The sequence below is a fragment of the Monodon monoceros genome, unplaced genomic scaffold (assembly GCF_005190385.1).
Source record: "Monodon monoceros isolate NGI ecotype Baffin Bay Population unplaced genomic scaffold, NGI_Narwhal_1 Super_Scaffold_4, whole genome shotgun sequence".
NCBI classification, from domain to species: domain Eukaryota; kingdom Metazoa; phylum Chordata; class Mammalia; order Artiodactyla; family Monodontidae; genus Monodon; species Monodon monoceros.
In genome coordinates, this window is record NW_021703781.1 from 77,113,009 (window position 1) to 77,135,485 (window position 22,477).

The window sequence follows — 22,477 nt, forward strand, 5'->3', positions numbered from 1 at the left end:
TCTTTCCAGAAATGTGCCTTGACCTTTCCTGTGTGCCAGCTGCTAGTCTCTGGCCTCAGGACGCTGACCGTCTGGCATTTCCTAACCCGTGGGCTCTAATCCCTGGCGCTAGTGCCCCAGGGACCTGCAGAGGAGCAGCTGTCTGCGGCCAGGGCAGCAGGAGTCGTCGGCCTGTGGTCCCGACCGGAGCTCGTGCCTGCATGGCTGGAAGTGGGGGCGTTTGCAGAAGGGTACTTTTGAGAGAACATGTTTGTTGGCAGACTTTGAACTTTCCCCGCTTGGGGCTGCCTTTCCTTCAAAAGAGCCTTTGTCAGTGCTCTGTGTTGAAGAACGTAAAATAATGAGAATGCCATTAGGTAGAAGAAAAAAGTCTTTTTTATTAATAAACAAATACGTTTGCATAAAGGAGGGAGAAGAGGGGAACCATATGTTATGGGCTGCATTGTGTCCCCAGCACATTTAAGCTGTATTCTGAGTACTTCCGAGTGTGACTGTACTTTGGAGACAAAGCTTTTAGGAGGTAATTAAGGGACAGCAGGGCCCCTTAGGGTGGGCCCTGTTCCAGTCCTTATGAGAAGAGGAAGTTACGACACGGACACATAGGAAAGAGGAGAGACACAGGGAGGACCCGGGCTGGACCCAGGGAGAAGGAGGTCCTCTGCAAGCCCACCAGGAGCCCAGCCCGGTGACACATCGATCTGGGGCTTCTAGGAGTCACCTCATCCGTGGGTGTTAGGACACCCCTTGCTGACTCACACAGCCCGTAACAGCGAATCCCAGTGAGTTGCCTAAACTTAGGTTTGATTTCTTAGCCCCCCATCGTCATCACCCTGCCGCCCAGGGCAGGGGATCTTGCCAGGGCAGCTAGAGGGTGATCCAGGCCCATGCACTCGGCCTCCCCGGTGACTCAGCCCTGCTGGGGTTTCCTTTGTCCTCCCCGGTCCCCCTATTTTGGTCTCTCTGTGACCTTCTCCTCCCCTGTCCCCTCTGTGTCCATGGAGCCCTGACCTGGGGCCCCTTGCCTTCTTAGCGTCTGCATTCCGAGCAGGCCCACCTGCTCCATTCAGAGAGAAAGACAGATGGACAGATGGTGACCGCGGCCTTCCTCTGCCTTGCTGGCGGGTCACAGCCCGCCCTCCTCATTTTCTGCCTTCACACCCTCTGTGCACCCACTTTATTTCCTTCCACTCCTTTGTTCTCATCTCAGTCCCCCTGTGACATCGTGCTTCCCCCTCTGGGGGACCTCAGGATAACTGAGGATTCAGGTCCCCGCATCTAAGATTCTAGGAGAGAAAACCCCAGCCAGGGGAGCAGGCTTCCCGAGTCCTGGCACCAGGCCAGGGCTGCCGAGGGGCTGGGGGGCACGCGGGGCGGCAGAGGGCCTGACACTCGGGTCTCCAGGAGAGACGTTGCCCCGAGCTGGTGTCTGGTACGGCGATAATTAGTCTTCCCAACCAGCTTTTCCTATGGAGGAGCAGAGACTGACCTGCGGAAATATTTTTAATTACCTAACCCCAAGCTTTTCATTATTTTGGCAACATTTATAAAAATTCCCCGTTCCACGTCTCTGAGTGCCTTTTTACAAAGTTATCAATTTGGATATTCATGGTTTGAATCCTTTGACCTACATGGTAAATGTTTGCTGAGACACAGCTATAGAAAAGTGGGAAAGGGGGGGGGTCTCAGGGGTGGTATTTTGGGGCAGTGATCGGTGTTGGGGGCATTCGGTGGCTCTCCTTTCTGGTTTCCTTGGATTTCCACTTTGGTGGATTGTCTTACGTTTTGCTTAATTAAAGCGTTGATTGTGGCTTGCTTCAGGGGAGATGTAGCTTTCCCAGTGAACCAGGCAGTGACATTGGAATCATTATTATGATGACTAATTTCACGTCTCATTTTAGAGGAAGTTTGAGGCACCGTGCTGTTTCCAAGGTGCTGGTCTGTCTCCGCTGGAAACCATTCTGAGGGTCAGTCCTGTGTGTCACAGCTCGAGTGACAGAGAGTGACTCTGAATGACTAAAGAGCAGTCTTGTGGGTGTCATTTATAGTCGGGGGGACAGAACACTCCTTTTTTTTAAATTAAGTTTTTGGTGGTGAAATGTACGTACGTAAAATTTACCATGTTAGCTATTTTAAAGCAACCACTTAGTACAATCCCAACGTTGTGAAACCATCACCACTACCTAGTTCGAAAACATTTTCACCACCCCGGAAGGAAACCCTGTTCCCATGGTGACTCCCTGTTACTCCCTCCCTCAGCCCCTGGCAACCACTACTCTGTTTTCTGTCTCTCTGAATGTGCCTATTTTGGATGTATCATGTCAATAACAGAATGAATATGTGGCCTCTTGTGTCTGGCTTCTCTTACTTACTAGCATATTTTCAAGGTTCATCCATGTTGTAGCCTGTGTCAGCACTTCTTTCCGTTTTATGGCAGAATCAAATTCCATTGTATGGATAGCCCACATTTTGTGTTTCCATTCATCAGTTGATGGACATTTGAGTTGTTTTCACTTTTTTGACTACTGTGAATCGTGCTATTGTGAACATTCTTGTACAAGGTTTTCTTTAAAGACCTGTTTTTGTTCTTTGGGAAGAGACCTAAGAGTGGAACTTCTGGGTCGTATGGTGACTCTCTTTAATGTATTGTATCGTATGAACTCCTGGATTACACATGAAAGTCGACATGGAAAAGTCCCCCCTTCTTTATTTTATTAAACCTTTCTCTGTAGGGCAAATGCAGGGCTGTATTTTATGTTTTCAGGTATCTAGGATCTTCACTGAGATTCAATACCCAAAGAATTCAAGTTCGCGCAGTGTTTTTCCCTGAGCAAGAGACGGGGCATCCAGAAAGAAGAGAGGGAGGAGATGTAAGGTCAGAGTCATGGGACAGCAAATCAATCTCGAGAATTTAGAAATCACAACAGATATATTTTTCCAGGAGTACATCCTGTCAAAACCCACCATTCCTAATCAGAGACAGCAACATCAGTATTATTTACGACCTCCTAAATCTTAGAACCTATGACATGGAAGAGCCTCAGGGCCAGGAAGACTCAAATCCTGTCCTCAAGGAAATGATTGAGCACTGACCCTGCATCAGACGTCTTCCCTGCAGGTTCCCGTTTAATTCTCACAAGATTCGTCCTCTGGGAGAAATCGATACCAACCTACCGCAGGGTTCAGGGACCAACTTTGGGATAAAAGGAGCAGACTGAGGAATGCTGCTGTGGGGTGTCTCCTGGATCTGCATTGCCCTATTTAAATTTAAATCCTTTCAAATTAAATAAAGCTGGGATTTCTCCTCCTCAGTCACCCTAGGCATATCTCAAGTGCTCCATAGACATATGTACCTAGTGGCTGTCACATTGGACAGAGCAACTGTAGGATATCTTCCATCACTGCAGGAAGTTCTCCTGGACAGGGCTGGCGAGACAACACTGGAGTGACCACAGCAATGTTGATGTGCTGGAGAGGAGGGTGTGGGAGGAGGTGTCAGGATTTGAACCTGGAAAGGTGGAACTCTAGTCCAGGCTCCGTCATCCCTGACCAAGGCATATCCCCACCCCCAGGGGATTTGGACATGCTGCTCTTAGTGTCACTGAAAGCCGGTGGTCTCAGACCCTTGCCTGTGCACGGGTGTTTATTACTTCTCCCTAGTGAGATCAGCACAAGCATTGACAGTAAATGCTTAGGAACTTACACAGTAATTTGACACAGCTGTGTCACCCAAGTGGCATTTCCAGTTACTAGAAAATCATTTTAATTTTATTTTACAAAGCTGTTGGTTGGAAACGGACTGAAAATAGAAGTAAACTTTCGTCTTTCACAACAGGTAGTGGGAGAAGCCTTTCCTTCTGGTCTTGGGTTGGGAAGTGCGTTAGTTTCCCAGGGCTGCTTTGAGAAATGAATGCAATCTGGATGGCTTAAAGCAACAGAAGTTTGTTCTCTCGTGGTTCTGGAGGTGTCTGCAGGGTCATGTTATCTCTGAAGACTCTAGGGGAGCATCTTTCTCTCTTTGTCTCCTCCAGCTTGTGGCGGCTGCTGGCAATCCTTGGCTTTCCTTGGCTTGCGTGTTCATTTTCCACCCAGCCTCTGCCTTTTCCCTTGCCTGTGCCCCTGTGCACAGCCCCCTCTCTTGGAAGCAGCCTAAACGCCCATCGATAGATGAGTGGATAAAGAAGATATTGTGTGTGTACACACACACACACACACACACACACACACACACACGCACAGGAATGTTAGCCATAAAAACATGAAATCTTGCCATTTGTGACAATATGGATAGCCTAGAAGGTGTTAAGTGAAATGAGTCAGACAGAGAAAGACAAATACAGTGTGATTTCACTTACATGTGGAATCTAAAAAACAAGACAAATAAACAGATGTAACAAAACAGAAACAAGCTCATAGATAGAGAGAACACACTGGTGATCACCAGAGTGGAGGGACCTGTAGGGAGATGGGAATAGGTGAAGGTGATGAAGAGGTACAAGCTTCCAGTTATAAATTAAGTCAGTCACAGGGATGTAATGTACAGCCTAGAGAATATAATCAATATTGTAATAACTTGGTATAGTGACAGACGGTACCCAGACTTATCAGGGTGGTCATTTCATAATATATAAAATTATCGAATCACCACATTATACACCTGAAACTAATGATATTGTTAGTCAACTATACATCAATGAAAATAAATAAATATAAGTAAATCACAACAAATGAGTAAATAAACAAAGCAGAGACACAGGCATTGGATTTAAGGCTCACCCTTTCTAGTGTGCCCACATCTTAATATGATTTCATCTGCAAAGTACCTATTTCCAAATAAGTTTACTTTCATGGGTCCCAGGGGTTAGAAGTGGAACACATTTTGCGGGGGGGGGGGCGGGGCACAGTTCCACCCACAATGGGCTGTTTTTTGCATTGGATGCAGGGCAGCCAGTGTGCACAGGGCTTGGGGTTGGGGTAGGAGTGGGAGGGAGAGCCTGGGTCCGAGTGTTGGGCCCTGTTTGTTTTCACTGTTTACTCTCTTGAGGGGCCTTTTATTCACCCTGTTTGGCTACATCTGCCCGTTGAGTGTCTCCGCACCCTAGAGCGTCATCTCTAATGGTTTCCTGAGGGGGGGTCGGGTGGGCTGGGGCGAGCCGGCAGCGGGAGGTGCTGGGAGGGGGAGGAGACCAGCCTCCCTCCTGCATCTTCCGTCCTCCCTTGTCTGCTGGAGCCCCTTCGTCCACCCATTTCTGTTCCTCAAAGGCTGCGTTTTGTGAGATTATTCAGCCCATGAGTAAAACACAAGTGTGACGTGTTGTCTCCTTCAGTCGCTGTTTTCAAAACTGCTTCACTGAAATGCAGCCCCTTAACATGCTTTGAATGGACCATTTTCTTATCTGTCGACTTCGGAGTTTCAAGTGTGTTTTAGAAAATCACCATCATTTGGAAGGCATGCTTTGCCTCCTGGAAGCTGTCTAGACAGGTAACTAATTTTCGCCAATTTGGAGGCAGTGGAGGCCTGTTCTAAAGGATCGTCCCCTTCTCACTGGGCCTCCTTGCTACACGGCTGTGCCAATAAAAAGTAAAAAAAAAAAGTTCATAGTTTATTTCAAATTTGTTCCTGCCGACATTACGGTAATACTGCTATTTTGCATGACTTAATTCTTGGCAAATGGATTTTAGAAGGCTAGGGAGATCACAGTGGCTCCAGAGAAGAAGGTTTTGTTCTTTTTTTTTTTTGTACGCGGGCCTCTCACTGCTGTGGCCTCTCCCGTTGCGGAGCGCAGGCTCAGTGGCCACGGCTCACGGGCCCAGGCGCTCTGTGGCATGTGGGATCTTCCCGGACTGGGGCACGAACCCACGTCCCCTGCATCGGCAGGCGGACTCTCAACCACTGCGCCACCAGGGAGGCCCGAAGGTTTTGTTCTTGAATGTGCTAATTCGTCCCCTTCTCTGTCTCTTGCCTTGTGCATTTTGCACCGTGGTCCTGCTACCTAGAGCCCTGTGCTACCTGCAGGGCCCCTGTGCTCTGCTGAGCGTCTCAGCCTGGCCTCATTTCCTGAGTCATGGCGGTTCCCCTGGCCCCTTGTCCTATAGTTCATTCCGTCCTTGAGCGAACTCCCTTCTGGTGTCCCATGTGCCCAGCCTCGGGGAACCAGGATGAAACAGGTGCAGGAGCTAGTTCCAAGAGTGAGTCTTAACCACTGAGAGGAGCTAAACGAGGGAGAGCAGAGCCACACCTGAGCCTGTGCGTCCCCACCTTTTCCATACATGGGCACATCCTTGTATAGCACAGCTACTCGTGGCCAGCGGGGACTAGCCCATAGATCCAGAGGCCTGGGTCTGGCCAGGCTGACCCAAGGGCTGAGGGCTTCTGCCCGCTGGGGACCCATTCGTGACACAGAAGGGGAAGCTCTGGTCTAACCTGGTGGTTCTTAGCCAGGGGCTGTTTGGGAATGTCAGGGACATCATTTGATTGTGACAGTGACTCTGTGTGTGTGTGTTATGTGCAGGGGGTTACGTGCATTTAATGGGCAGGAGTCAGAGAGGTGGTAAAAGCTGTCCTGCCCAATGAAAATGACATCTCTCCCATGAGAAACAGGGAGACCTTTCCCCCATTGTTGATATTCTCCAAGGGAGGCATAACAAATGTTTATCTACTTTTTTTCTTAGCATCTTTATTGGAGTATAATTGCTTTACAATGGTGTGTTAGTTGCTGCTTTATACCAGAGTGAATCAGTTATACATATGCATATATCCCCATATCTCCTTCTTCTTGCATCTCCCTCCCACCCTCCCTATCCCACCCCTCTAGGTGGTCACAGAGCACCTAGTTGATCTCCCTGTGCTATGTGGCTACTTCCCACTAGCTATGTTTTACATTTGGTAGTGTGTATATGTCCATGCCGCTCTCTCACTTTGTCCCAGCTTACCCTTCCCCCTCCACATGTCCTCAGGTCCATTCTCTACGTCTGCATCTTTATTCCTGTCCTGCCCCTACGTTTATCAGAATGATTTTCTTCTAGATTCCATATATATGTGTTAGCATATGGTATTTGTTTTTCTCTTTCTGACTTCACTCTGTATGACAGACTCTAGGTCCATCCACCTCATTACAAACAACTCAATTTCATTTCTTTTTATGGCTGAGTAATATTCCATTGTATATATGTGCCACATCTTCTTTATCCATTCATCTGTCTGTGGACACTTAGGTTGCTTCCATGTCCTGGCTATTGTAAATAGAGCTGCAGTGAACATTGTGGTACATGACTCTTTTTGAATTATGGTTTTCTCAGGGTATATGAACAGTAGTGGGATTACTGGGTCATATGGTAGTTCCGTTTTTAGTTTTTTTTTTCTTTCCTGTAAGTTTATTTATTTTATATATTTATTTTTGGCTGCATTGGGTCTTGGCTGTGCGTCGGCTTTCTCTAGTTGCGGCGAGTGGGGGCTACTCTTTCTTTGCAGTGTGCGGGCTTCTCATTGCCATGGCTTCTCTTGCTGCAGAGCACGGGCTCTAGGCACGTGGGCTCAGTAGTTGTGGCTCACGGGCTCTAGAGTGCAGGCTCAGTAGTTGTGGCACACGGGCTTAGTTGCTCCGTGGCATGTGGGATCTTCCCGAACGAGGGCTTGAACCCGTGTCCCCTGCATTGGCAGGCGGATTCCCAACCCCTGCACCACCAGGGAAGTCCCCCTATTTTTAGTGTTTTAAGGAACCTCCATCCTGTTCTCCATAGTGGCTGTATCAATTTACATTCCCACCAACAGTGCAAGAGGGTTCCCTTTTCTCCACGCCCTCTCCAGCATTTGTTGTTTGTAGATTTTCTGATGATGCCCATTCTAACTGGTGTGAGGTGCTACCTCATTGTAGTTTTGATTTGCATTTCTCTAATGATTAATGATGTTGAGCATTCCTTCATGTGTTTGTTGGCAATCTGTATATCTTCTTTGGAGAAATGTCTATCTAGGTCTTCTACCCATTTTTGGATCGGGTTGTTTGTTTTTTTGATATTGAGCTGCATGAGTTGCTTGTATGTTTTGGAGATTAATCCTTTGTCAGTTGCTTCATTTGCAAATATTTTCTCCCATTATGAGGGTAGTCTTTTGGTCTTGTTTATGGTTTCCTTTGCTGTGCAAAAGCTTTTAAGTTTCATTAGGTCCCATTTGTTTATTTTTGTTTTTATTTCCATTATTCTAGGAGGTGGGTCAAAAAAAGATCTTGCTGTGATTTATGTCATAGAGTGTTCCCCCTATGGTTTCCTGTAAGAGTTTGATAGTGTCTGGCCTTACATTTAAGTCTTTAATCCATTTTGAGTTTATTTTTGTGTACGGTGTTAGGGTGTGTTCTAATTTCATCCTTTTACATGTAGTTGTCCAGTTTTCCCAGCGCCACTTATTGAAGAGGATGTCTTTTCTCCACTGTATATTCTCGCCTCCTTTATCAAAGATAAGGCGACTATATGTGCATGGGTTTATCTCTGGGCTGTCTATCCTGTTGCACTGATCTATATTTCTGTTTTTGTGCCAGCACCATACTGTCTTGATTACTGTAGCTTTGTAGTATAGTCTGCAGTCAGGGAGCCTGATTCCTCCAGCTCCGTTTTTCTTTCTCAAGATTGCTTTGGCTATTTGGGGTCTTTCGTGTTGCCATACAAATTGTGAAAGTTTTTGTTCTAGTTTTGTGAAAAATGCCAGCGGTAGTTTCATAGGGATCGTATTGAATCTGTAGATTGCTTTGGGTAGTAGAGTCATTTTTACAATGTGGATTCTTCCAATCCAAGGACATGGTATATGCCTCCATCTATTTGTATCATCTTAATTTCTTTCATCAGTGTCTTATAATTTTCTGCATACAGGTCTCTGGTATCCTTAGGTAGGTTTATTCTTAGCTATTTTATTCTTTTTGTTGCAATGGTAAAAGTGAATGTTTTCTTAATTTCACTTTCAGATTTTTCCTTGTGTATAGGAATGCAAGAGATTTCTGTGCACTAATTCTGTATCCTGCTGCTTTACCAAATTCCTTGATTAGCTCTAGTAGTTTTCTGGTAGCATCTTTAGGATTCTCTATGTATAGTATCATGGCATCTGCAAACAGTGACAGCTTTACTTCTTCTTTTCCAATTTGTATTCCTTTTATTTCTTTTTCTTCTCTGATTTCTGTGGCTAAAACTTCCAAAACTATGTTGAATAATAGTGGTGAGAGGCAACCTTGTCTTGTTCCTGATGTTAGTGGACATGGTTTCAATTTTTCACCATTGAAGATGATGTTGGCTGTGGGTTTGTCATATAACACCTTTATTATGTTCAGGAAAGTTCCCTCTATGCCTACTTTCTGGAGGGTTTTTATCGTAAATGGGTGTTGAATTTTGTTGAAAGCTTTCTCTGCATCGATTGAGATGATCATATGGTTTTTCTCCTTCAATTTGTTAACGTGGTGTATCACGTTGGTTGATTTGCATATATTGAAGAATCCTTGCATTCCTGGGATAGACCCCACTTGATCATAGTGTATGATGCTTTTAATGTGCTGTTGGATTCTGTTTGCTAGCATTTTGTGGAGAAGTTTTGCATCTATGTTCATCAGTGATATTGGCCTGTAGTTTTCTATTTTTGTGACATCTTTGTCTGGTTTTGGTATCAGAGTGAGGGTGGCCTCGTAGAACGAGTTTGGGAGTGTTCCTCCCTCTGCTATATTTTGGGAGAGTTTGAGAAGGATAGGTGTTAGCTCTTCCCTAAATGTTTGATAGAATTCACCTGTGAAGCCATCTGGTCCTGGGCTTTTGTTTGTTGGAAGATTTTTTTTTTGCTGTATGCGGGCCTCTCACTGTTGTGGCCTCTCCTGTTGCGGAGCACAGGCTCTGGACGCGCAGGCTTAGCGGCCATGGCTCATGAGCCTAGCCGCTCCACGGCATGTGGGATCTTCCTGGAGCCTAGCCGCTCTGTGGAATGTGGGATCTTCCCGGACCGGGGCATGAACCCGTGTCCCCTGCATCGGCAGGCGGACTCTCAACCACTGCGCCACCAGGGAAGCCCTTGTTGGAAGATTTTTAATCACAGTTTCAGTGCTTGTGATTGGTCTGTTCATATTTTCTGTTTCTTGCTGTTTCAGTCTCAGAAGGTTGTGCATTTCTAAGAATTTGTCCATTTCTTCCAGGTTGTCCATTTTCTTGGCATATAGTTGCTTGTAGTAATCTCTCATGTCAGTTGTTACTTCTTTTTTATTTCTAATTCTATTGATTTGAGTCTTCCCTTTTTTCTTGATAAGTGTGGCTAATGGTTTATCAATTTTGTTTATGTTCTCAAAGAACCAGCTTTTAGTTTTATTGATCTTTGCTATCGTTTCCTTCTTTTTCATTTATTTCTGATCTGATCTTTATGATTTCTTTTCTTCTGCTAACTTTGGGGCTTTTTTGTTCTTCTTTCTCTAACTGCTTTAGGTGTAAGGTTAGGTTTTTTATTTGAGACGTTTCTTGTTTCTTAAGGTAGGCTTGTATAGCTATAAACTTCCCTCTTAGAACTGCTTTTGCTGCATCCCATTGGTTTTGGGTTTTCATTGTCATCTGTTTCTAGGTATTTTTTGATTTCCTCTTTGATTTCTTCAGTCATCTCTTGGTTATTAAGTAGTGTGTTGTTTAGCCTCCATGTATTTGTATTTTTTACAGAGTTTTTCCTGTAATGGATATCTAGTCTCATAGCATTGTGGTCGGAAAAGATACTTGATACAATTTCAATTTTCTTAAATTTACCAAGGCTTGATTTGTGACCCAAGATATGATCTATCCTGGAGAATGTTCCATGAGCACTTGAGAAGAATGTGTATTCTGTTGTTTTGGATGGAATGTCCTATAAATACCAATTCAGTCCATCTTGTTTAATGTGTCATTTAAAGTTTGTGTTTCTTTATTTATTTTCATTCTGGATGATCTGTCCATTGGTGAAAGTGGGGTGTTAAAGTCCCCTACTATGATTGTGTTACTGTCAGTTTCCCCTTTTATGGCTGTTAGCATTTGCCTTACGTATTGAGGTGCTCCTATGTTGGGTGCATAAATATTTACAATTGTTATATCTTCTTCTTGGATTGATCCCTTGATCATTAGGTAGTTTCCTTCTTTGTCTCTTGTAAGAGTTTTTATTTTAAAGTCTATTTTGTCTGATATGAGAATTGCTACTCCAGCTTTCTTTTGATTTCCATTTGCATGCAATATCTTTTTCTATCCCCTCACTTTCAGTCTGTATGTGTCCCTAGGTCTGAAGTGGGTCTCTTGTAGACAGCATATATACGGGTCTTGGTTTTTTATCCATTCAGCCAGTCTGTGTCTTTTGGTTGGAGCATTTAATCCATTTACATTGAAGGGAATTATTGATATGTATGTTCCTATTACCATTTTCTTAATTGTTTTGGGTTTATTATTGTAGGTCTTTTCCTTCTCTTGTGTTTCCTGCCTAGAGAAGTTCCTTTAGCATTTGCTGTAAAGCTGGTTTGGTGGTGCTGAATTGTCTTAGCTTTTGCTTGTCTGTACAGGTTTTAATTTCTCCATCAAATCTGAATGAGATCCTTGCTGGGTAGTTTAATCTTGGTTGTAGGTTTTTCTCCTTCATCACTTTAAATATGTCCTGCTGCTCCCTTCTGGCTTGCAGAGTTTCTGCTGAAAGATCAGCTGTTAACCTTCTGGGGATTCCCTTATGTGTGATTTGTTGTTTTTGTCTTGCTGATTTTAATATTTGTTCTTTGTATTTAATTTTTGATAGTTTGATTAATATGTGTCTTGGCGTGTTTCTCCTTGGCTTTATCCTGTATAGGACTCTCTGTTCTTCCTGGACTTGATTAACTATTTCCTTTCCCATATTAGGGAAGTTTTCAACTATAATCGCTTCAAATATTTTCTCAGTCCCTTTCTTTTTCTTTTCTTCTCCTGGGACCCCTATAGTTCGAATGTTGTTGCGTTTAATGTTGTCCCAGAGGTCTCTGAGAGTGTCCTCAATTCTTTTCATTCTTTTTTCTTATTCTGCTCTGTGGTAGTTATTTCTAGTATTTTATCTTCCAGGTCACTTATCCGTTCTTCTGCCTCAGTTATTCTGCTATTGATCCCTTCTAGAGAATTTTAAATTTCATTTATTATGTTGTTCATCACTGTTTGTTTGCTCTTTAGTTCTTCTAGGTCCTTGTTAAACGTTTCTTGTATTTTCTCCATTCTATTTCCATGATTTTGGATTGTGTTTACTATCATTATTCCGAATTCTTTTTCAGGTGGACTGCCTATTTCCTCTTCATTTGTTAGGTCTGGTGCATTTTTATCTTGCTCCTTCATCTGCCGTGTGTTTTTCTGTCTTCTCATTTTGCTTAACTTACTGTGTTTGGGGTCTCCTTTTTGGAGGCTGGATGTTCGTAGTTTCCGTTGTTTTTGGTGTCTGTCTCCAGTGGCTAAGGTTGGTTCAGTGGGTTGTGTAGGCTTCCTGGTGGAGGGGACTGGTGCCTGTGTTCTGGTGGATGAGGCTGGATCTTGTCTTTCTGGTGGGCAGGTCCACGTCTGGTGGTGTGTTTTGGGGTGTCTGTGGCCTTATTATGACTTTAGGCAGCCTCTGTGCTAATGCATGGGGTTGTATTCCTCTGTTGCTAGTTGTTTGGCATGGGGTGTCCTGCACTGTAGCTTGCTGGTCATTGAGTGGAGCTGGGTTTTTGCGTTGAGATGGAGACTTCTGGGAGATTTTCGCCATTTGATATTATGTGTAGCTGGGAGGTCTCTCGTGGACCAGTGTCCTGAACTTGCCTCTCCCACCTCAGTGGCACAGCCCTGGCACCTGGATGCAGCACCTAGAGCCTGTCCTCCACACGGCTTAGAATAAAAGGGAGAGAAAAAAGAAAGAAAGAAAGAAGATAAAATAGAATAAAATAAAGTAGAATAAAATAGAATAACGTTATTAAAATAAAAAATAATTATTAAGAAAAAATAATTTTTTTAAGAAAAAAAAAGGAGAGACAACCCTAGGACAACTGGTAAAAGCAAAGCTGTACAGACAAAATCACACACAGAAGCATACACATACACACTCACAAAAAGAGAAAAAGGGAAAAAAAAAAAATATATATCCTTGCCCCGAAAGTCCACCTCCTCAATTTGGGATGACTCGTTGTCTATTCATGTGTTCCACAGATGCAGGTACATCAAGTTGATTGTGGAGCTTTAAACCGCTGCTTCTGAGGCTGCTGGGAGAGATTTCCCTTTCTCTTCTTTGTTCTCACAGCTCCCAGGGGTTCAGCTTTGGGTTTGGACCCGCCTCTGCGTGTAGGTCGCCGGAGGGCGTCTGTTCTTCGCTCAGACAGGACAGGGTTAAAGGAGCCGCTGATTCGGGGGCTCTGGCTCACTCAGGCCGGGGGGGAGGGAGGGGCACGGAGCGCGGGGCGGGCCTGCGGCGGCAGAGGCCGGCGTGGCGTTGCACCAGCCTGAGGCCCGCCGTGCGTTCTCCCGGGGAAGTTGTCCCTGGATCCCGGGACCCTGGCAGTGGCGGGCTGCACAGGCTCCCCGGAAGGGAGGCGTGGAGAGTGACCTGTGCTCGCACACAGGCTTCTTGGTGGCGGTAGCAGCAGCCTTAGCGTCTCCTGCCCGTCTCTGGGTTCCGTGCTTTTAGCCGCGGCTCGCGCCCGTCTCTGGAGATCCTTTAAGCAGCGCTCTGAATCCCTTCTCCTCGAGCACCAGGAAACAAAGAGGCAAGAAAACTTTTCCCCGGACTCCCTCCCGGCCAGCCGTGGCGCACTAACCCCCTGCAGGCTGTGTTCACGCCGCCAACCCCAGTCCTCTCCCTGCGCTCAGACCGGAGCCCGAGCCTCAACTCCCAGCCCCGCCCGCCCCGGCGGGTGAGCCGACAAGCCTCTCGGCCTGGTGAGTGCCGGTCGGCCCTGATCCTCTGCGCTGGAATCTCCCCGCTTTGCCCCCCGCACCCCTGTTGCTGTGCTCTCCTCCGCGGCGCTGAAGCTCCCCCTCCGCCTCCCGCAGTCTCCGCCCGCGAAGGGGCTTCTAGTGTGTGGAAACTTTTCCTCCTTTACGGCTCCCTCCCACTGGTGCAGGGCCCGTCCCTATCCTTTTGTCTGTGTTTTTTTTCTTTTTTTTTTTGCCCTACCCAGGTACGTGGGGACTTTCTTGCCTTTTGGGAGGTCTGAGGTCTTCTGCCAGCGTTCAGTAGGTGTTCTGTAGGAGTAGTTCCACGTGTAGATGTAGTTCTGATGTGTTTGTGGGGAGGAAGGTGATATCCGCGTCCTACTCTTCCGCCATCTTGAAGCTCCTGTCGACCACATCTTCATTCATCTGTTGATGGACATTTGTGTTGCTTCCACCTCTTGGCAGTTGCGTATAACGCTGCAGTGAATAGGAGTGTGTAAATGTATCTTCTGTATCCTGCTTCCATTTCTTTTGAGTAGATACCCAGAAGTGGGATTGCTGGGTCATATGGTAGTTCTATTTTTAATTTTTTGAGGAGCCTCCGTACTGTTTTCCTCAGTGGCTGTACCATGAAAATTCCCATCGACAGTGCACAGAGGTTTCAGTGTCTTTGCCCACACCCGCTATTTTCTGTTGTTCTGTGTGTTTTAAAAAAAATAACTTTATTTATTTATTAATTTTCTGGCTGCGTTGGGTCTTCGCTCCTGTGTGCGGGCTTTCTCTAGTTGGCGGCAAGCAGGGGCTACTCTTCGTTGCGGTGCGCGGGCTTCTCATTGCGGTGGCTTCTCTTGTTGCGGAGCACGGGCTCTAGGCTCGCGGGCTTCAGTAGTTGCACTACGCGGGCTCAGTAGTTGTGGCTCGCGGGCTCTAGAGCACAGGCTCAGTAGTTGTGGCACACGGGCTTAGTTGCTCCACGGCATTTGGGATCTGCCCAGACCAGGGCTCGAACTCATGTCCCCTGCATTGGCAGGTGAATTCTTAACCACTGTGCCACCGGAGAAGTCCTCACTGAAGAATCTTAATCTTAGTATACTGTTTGTACTTTTCTCACTACCTTTTTCCTTTGGATTTTGTGATAGTTATACATAAAACTACTCAGAGGTGTGATTTCCTCTAGCTGCTCCCTTGTCACTCTGGATTGAATGAACCAAAACGTTGGCCATAGAGATGGGGAATGTTATGTTAAAGACCAGAATCTGCTTCAAGGGAGCTTGGTATAAAGAGAAGAGGTAATTTTAGATTTAAGATACAGAAGATGTAGGTAGTCTTGATTGAATAGGGTGTAAGGAGCAGAAGCAGTCATTGTCATTATCTTTCTTTTGTTCTGGATTCTTCTGTGTCTAAGAACAGTGTGGCTCATCTTTGAATTTCTCCAAAGTGCCGTGTGTTCCCATTTTAACTGCATGAAACCTTCATGTCCTGCCATCTGCTCCATTTCATTTGTGCCCCATGAAATACACAAGCTGTGGTCCAGGGGCACCTGTTGGCTGAACTGTTCTTCCTACATGTTCCTGTATCAGGATGCTTTCCTGTATCAGGATGCTCTGGTTCTTCTGAGCCAAGTCTGAAAGGAGAATTTGTGGGCCATGTATATTTTAGCTCAAAACCTCCAAATGGAATCATTTTAATATGTGTTTTCTGGAGAAATATGTAAATTAATAATTGCTTCATACATTATTCAAGAAAAACTTATTTTGTATCACAGATAGCTCTTGTAATCTTATATATAGATATGCTAATGGATTTAATTAAACTAATTATGCTGAAAAATGTAGTCTGAACTTTACCCTAAAATAGTGTCTGTTAATCATCAGTAGTAATATTTTTATCCAGAGAGATACTTAAAACATTAAATCGATACTAGATGGAAAGTGCATGTTTTGTTTTGTTTTACAGTTTGGATTAAGTTGGCATTCTCATGAGATGCATGACAATTAAATTTGCTTAGAGAAGAGTATAAAATTTATTTAATTTCTTTAACCTGAACTGTTTGAGCAATTAGAAAACTTTTGGAATTTTCTGCCATTTCATAATTCTTTTATACATTTCATTTCTTTCTCTCTAGAATTTTGGTTTCAATGTGGTTTTTGTCCATTTGATTCAGTTCTGACCATACTTTCCTTCCTCAGAGTTGTGATACCATGAGTTCTTTTTGTTTTAACCTTTAAACCATACTTTATTATTGCCCTCTTCAGAGATGTTTCTCTCTTTTTAAAAAATGAAGTATAATTAATTTACAATGTTGTGTTAGATTCAAGTGTACAGCAAAGTGATTCAGTTATACACATACACACACACATATATATATTTTTCAGATTCTTTTCCATTATAGGTTATTACAAGATATTGAGTATAGTTCTCTGTTCTATACAGTAGGTCCTTATTGTTTTTTAAAATTAATTAATTCATTTTTGGCTGCATTGGGTCTTTGTTTTTGCACGTGGCTTTCTCTAGTTGCGGCGAGCGGGGGTTACTCTTCGTTGTGGTGTGCGGGCTTCTCGTTGTGGTGTGCGGGCTTCTCACTGCGGTGGCTTCTCTTGTTGCGGAGCTTGGGCTCTAGGTGCGCGGGCTTCAGTAGTTGTGGCTCGTGGGCTGTAGAGCGCAGGCTCAGTAGTTGTGGCGCACGGGCTTAGTCGCTCTGCGGCATGTGAGATCTTCCTGGACCAGGACTCGAACCCGTGTCCCCTGCATTGGCAGGCGGATTCTTAACCACTGTGCCACCAGGGAAGCCCGGTCCTTATTGTTTGCCTATTTTATATATAGCAGTGTGTACCTGATAAGCGTAAACTCGCAACTTATTCCCCCCCACCTCATCCCCTTTGGCAACTATAGGTTTGTTTTCTATGTGAGTCTATTTCTGTTTTGTGAATAAGTTATTTTGTATCATTTTTTTAAGATTCCGCATGTAAGTGGTATCATATGATATTTGCCTTTGTCTGTCTGACTTCACTTAGTATGAAAATCTCTAGGTCCATCCATGTTGCTGCAAATGACATTATTTCATTCTTTCTTATGGCTGAGTAACATCCCATTGTATATATATATATATATATATATATATATCACGCATCTTCTTTACGCATTCATCTGACGATGGACATTTAGGTTGCTTCCATGTCTTGGCTATTGTAAGTAGTGCTGCTGTGAACGTTGGGTGCATGTATCTTTTCAAGTTATATTTTTATCTGGATACGTGCCCAGGAGCAGGATTGCAGGATCATATGGTAGCTCTATGGATACCATGAGTTCCTGATTGCCTGAATGTTAAGTGACGAACCCAGTATTAAGAGGACCACCCAGCAACTTGCCTGTCTTTTTTTTTTGCGGTACGCGGGCCTCTCACTGTTGTGGCCTCTCCCGCCCCGGAGTACAGGCTCTGGACGCGCAGGCCCAGCGGCCATGGCTCACGGGCCCAGCCGCTCCGCGGCATGTGGGATCTTCCCAGACTGGGGCACGAACCCGCGTCCCCTGCATCGGCAGGTGGACTCTCAACCACTGCGCCACCAGGGAAGCCCGCTTGTCTTTTAATATTAGTAGAAATAGCTTTACCACTGGCCCCAGATTTTGTTTCTTGTATCTTCCTGTGGATTGCTGCCTTTCAATCAGCGCTCAGTGGCAGGGAGCCCTATTGTTTTTGGTGGTAATTTCAGTTGTAACCGAATCCTTCACGTGCCTGAGCGTGTGGGGGACTGAAGTGCGTGTTCTCAGCATGTCAGTGGGCCATTGCACACGTATTTGAGGCCCAAAGGCCTTTAGGGTTGGACCCGTCCGTCCTCATGTGGGAAAGCTTTTCCACGTTCAAAGAGAAGTGCCAGCCTGGACTTAGTTGCCATTTTGTTAATTTAGGTAAATTTAAAGTCAACTCTGAAAGAATAACTTTCTTAAAAAGCAAACACTGATTTGATAAGTTCAATTATGACTTAAGACACAGGAGACGGATAAACAAAGCTCAAACATTGAATTCATTTACATTCCTCTGTTGTGCTGGTCTCTGTTCCTGGCTAGGCCCTGTCCGGTGCGTGTGTTCACACAGGTTATGTGGCCCCGGCTCACAGCCCCGGGAGGGGTGCCGAGGAGCTCCCACTCCAAGCTGAGCCCTGTCTCTGGGGCACATCCCGCAGACCTCACCCCTCCCCACCTCACTTGCCCAGTGAACCAATGTGTGCCCCCCCCCCACCCCCGCACTGCCTGCCGGGAACCTAGCCAAGGCCTGGGAGGCATCCTGGTGGCTGCTGACATGCCATGCGGGCATCCTGACCTCTCCCCTACCATTCGAAAGAGGCTGGCATCTTCTGAGCAAGATTTTGTGTAAATAAATAACTGGTTTACAAAAAGTAATAGAAAACAACAACAGAAAAAGCGACGTCTCCAATGCCCTCCATTCCTGTTACCCGACTGTCCCTGAGACTTGGCAAATGATACTACTCACTACTTACCACTTTAATCAGGACTTGATAAATGGAAGTTTTCACTGAATGGAGAGTTTTGCACGTTGAAGAAGGTGTGTGTGTTCACATCTGCACACATCCACACACTTCCTGCCGCCGCAACGAGTGGTGAGCACCGTCCGTGAGCACCAGTGATGGGTCGGGGGTGTCTCGTCGCCTCCACGGCACCCTTCCGTTCTCCCGACTGCAGCTGGAGGCCGCCCCATTCACCGCTACTAACCTCCATCGTTTCCCACTGAGAGGCACCCAGAGGAAAGGCTCCCTTCCTGAGTTCACATAGTAGGTGGCGGAGGCGGCAGCCTGGCCCGGAGCCTCGGTCCTTGTCCAGGGGGGAAACCCGCTCCTGGGCGTCATGCCGTCTACCCTCCCTCGTCTGCGTTCGGGCCTTCTGTTTCTGGAGGCGTCTTCTGCAGATGAGGTTCAACCCATCGCTGTCCATCACCGAGCCAGAGCCCGCCTTGTCTGGCCCGCGCTGCACACCTTGAGAAGCTCTCGAAGCAGTAGCCCCTGCCCTTGAAAGAGACCTGAATTCAGTGAAGCAGCCTGACTCCACGGAGGAAACGGGGGCCTTTTCCTGCAAGCATGAGGGGAAACCAAAACACTCAAGTCTCTCGTCCAGTAGCCAGTGTTAGAAATGGGCAAAGCTGGCTGCGCCCTTAACCAGAGTGGGGGAGGGCATGTGCTTTCCCAGGAGGCTTGGGCTGCACTGCGGGGACCTCAGGGTTCCCTCGGCCTCTTCTGGCTGATCGTCTTCCTGGAGGGGATACAGCTGGGTCTCTCAGCTGACGAGGCCGATTTCAGTGGGTGCAAAGCAAAGAGGTGCAGAGTCTCTTGAGGTTAAAGAGGTGCTTTTGGGCAAAGCTCTGTGGGTCAGGGAGTCATGGAGGCTCTACTGTGTCGAGGGTCCTTGGCCGGGCAACAGACGTGAGACCCTGGTCGGGGGGCTACAGACACACGGCCCAGCGCGGTAATATTCCTCGATGGCTGACCCGGAATCCGTGTGTCTTGAGGAAAACGATGGCTAAGGGCTGAGGAGTCACGAGGTTACCTCTGCGTGTTTAGGACCAGCGGCAGGAGTGGGGGGAGCCGTGACCCAGGAGGAGGGAACAGCATGGGCACAGCCTCGGAGCTGGCAGAGAGGTCCGTAGCATGGGGGAGACTGAAAGAGGCTCCACGTTGTTGGAAAGGGTCCTGCAGGTGGAGGTGGAGGCCCCTGACTGGGACATGGGGGAGGTGGGGCCCGGGCCTCTGAGGATGCTGGGTGGTCAGGCCTGTATCCCAGGAGCAGGGCGTTGCCACCCAAGTATCTCAGTTAGATTTGCATCTTAGGAAAGCTACTCTGGCTGCCAGTGGGACGTGACCTTGAGGAGGTCAGAGCAGAGGCGGGAGGCCCCTTAGGAGGCCGTGCCTTCCTGCCGGAGGGAGACACTAGAGGCGTGGGCCAGGTGGTGGACACTATAGAAATGGAGAAGGCAGTAGAGGCAGGGGGTGTGGAATAGTGAGGACCCACCGGGCTCTGTGATTGGTCAGAAGTGGGCTGTGCCGAGGACGCAGCGCCCTGAGCGTGTGACCTGGGGGCTCCCCGGTGCGGAGCCCTGAGCCTGGGGCTCCGGGACGAAGGGCAGGGCCCCCCAAGGCGGGGGAGTTTGCGGCATCTGTGGGGCAGCCACGAGTCCAGTGGCCGCCGGGTGTGTGAGTGTGAAGCTCAGGAGAGAGGTGACCCGGGAGACAGGCATTAGGCGTCCGAAGCTGGCTGAAGGGGGCTTCCTGAGGGGTATGGAGAGGGGGGAGAAAAGTCTAGAACGGGACTGCAAGGACACCCACCTTTAAGGGAGGGGCAGGGGACAGAGGAAGGTGGTCGCCCTGGCAGTGAGGGCTGTGGATGCTCCGGGAAATGAGGGGTCACAGCAGTGTCATGGGAAGGTCACCTAAGCGAAGGCCTGGAGTCTCTGTGGCCTTGGCAGGAATGGAGACTTGATGGCGGCTGGAGAGGTCGGGGGAGTGCGTTGGTTACTGGACACCGGGGTGAGTGCACAGCTTGGGAGCTGTCTGTGCTGGGCTGGGCGGCGGGGAGCCTGGGGCTCTGGGTGCTTTCAAGGGGAGAGGCTGGCGTGGGCTGGAGTGTGGAGGAAAATGCAGGAGGTGCTCGATCAGACGGTGGGGCAGGGGCCGTGCCCAGCGGGCAGGATCCCCCCACCCCCACCCCGTGGAGGCAGGTGCTCCCTCCGTCTGCCTGGAGGGACAGGCAGAGGCCGGGCGTACGGCTTGTTTTGGCTTGAGTGGTGGGCAGAACTGCCCAGCCTGTTCTGATGGTTTTGGTTTTCCCTGAAGCAGGAGGTGAGCTGAGCGAAAAGGGGGTGGGATCCTGGGCTGGAGGAGAGCGAAGAGAGGCTGAGACGGTCACTGGGGGAAGGCGGAAGGTGGAAAGGAGCCCACGACTGCCGGAGTACGGAGAGAACAGAGCTGGAAATGGGGTGCGGGGGCACGCCCTCGCCTTCACTTCATTCCGTCAGTCTGTCCTTGTTATGTTATCCAGGACTGACGTGGGCTCGTGGTTGCTTTCTGTTCTCTGTGACCCTCGTGAACTGTAAAACGCGACGTCCCTAGGATCTGGCTCAGTTCGGCAGCGTTCCCTGTTAAGCAGCATTGGGGGGTCTCCGCGGGTACAGCCCTCCCTCTGCGGGTGTCGCCTGACCTCGGGTCGGGGAGCCTGCAGGAGCCTGGTTAAGGCAGCGCCCGGCGGCCCCCGGGCAGCGAGCGGAGGGTGGGCCACGAAGGCCTGTCTTGTTTGCCGCTGTTTGTCCTTGTAAGATGGTATTTACCACGCTGCTCCAGGCAGATGGTGCTTCGTGGGGTACAGGCTAAAACGCATTATGCTGATGCACCCTCGCCCGCGGGACCCTCACAAACGAGACAAGACACTTTCTGGCCCGAGCAGTCAGCTGTGCAAACGCTTATTATTAAACGTCACAGTAAATATTTTTTTATTTTTTCAAAGCAACTCTAAGGTACTTGAAGCAGAACTTTGGAAGCCAGAATGAAGTTATTTCTATTTAAGGTTCTTTTCAAAATTTGCATCTCGGGCTTCCCTGGTGGCGCAGTGGTTGAGAGTCCGCCTGCCGATGCAGGGGACACGGGTTCGTGCCCCGGTCCGGGAAGGTCCCACATGCTGCGGAGCGGCTGGGCCCGTGAGCCGTGGCCGCTGAGCCTGCGCGTCCGGAGCCTGTGCTCTGCAACGGGAGAGGCCACAGCAGTGACAGGCTCTCATACCGCTAAAAAAATAAATAAATAAAAAATAAAGTGGCATCTCAAAGCAGAGAGTTGGAATTCCTTGATCTGGCCGGCATTGAAGGACAGGGTTAACACCTGGGGAAAAACACCACTAATTCTCGAGTGCAGATTTAGAGGTAAACTTGGCTTACCTGTCCTTGATCATCTTGACTGTGGCGCGTTAAGGCTTGAGGGGCTTGGAGGTGGACTGGCTCCAAATCCTGGCAAAACAGCTTCACTTCACTTGTGCCTTTACTTGCTTTGCAATTATTTTCTCCCCGTGTGTGGCTCGTCTTTTTTGTCTCCCCAGAAGTTCTTTTGAAGAGCAGAAATTCTTCATTTTGATGATGTACAATTGATCCAATATTTTTCTTTTCCAGATTTTGCTTTTGGTATCATATGAAAGAAAACTTGGCTTAGCCCAAAGTCACAAGTATCTTCTTCTAGACGTTTTATAGTTTTAAGAATATAAGATCTATGATCCATTTAAAGTGAATTTTTATATAGGGTGTGAGGTATGGAAGGAATTTTATTTGGTGCTGGCCGAGGGGGCACCTTTGTCCCTTGTTGCAAATCGGTTGACCATATATATTCTGGGTAATCCGTTTAAGGTGGGTTTCTGCCTACTTGCTTTTGGAAAACAATGCTAACAGCTGTTTAGGTAATAGGTGTGGCATTTTCCAGCGTTCAAAGTGTTATCCAGTTCTCTTTTCAATTAGATTTTGAGCTTTATTGCAGCCCCTGGAGGTATTTGACATGAGTATTATTTCCTCCATTTCATTCAGGAAGGGGGAGCCCCCCCGGTAGAAGGAGTCACTTAGAGT

The 22,477-nt window shown here is 47.3% G+C and overlaps 1 protein-coding gene across 9 annotated transcripts in view; it reads left to right on the top strand.

Annotated features, from left to right (window-relative positions):
- Positions 1-22,477, top strand: part of DOCK1 (dedicator of cytokinesis 1) — a 528,766-nt gene that overhangs the window by 157,227 nt on the left and 349,062 nt on the right. The gene's annotated exons all lie outside the window — the stretch shown is intronic.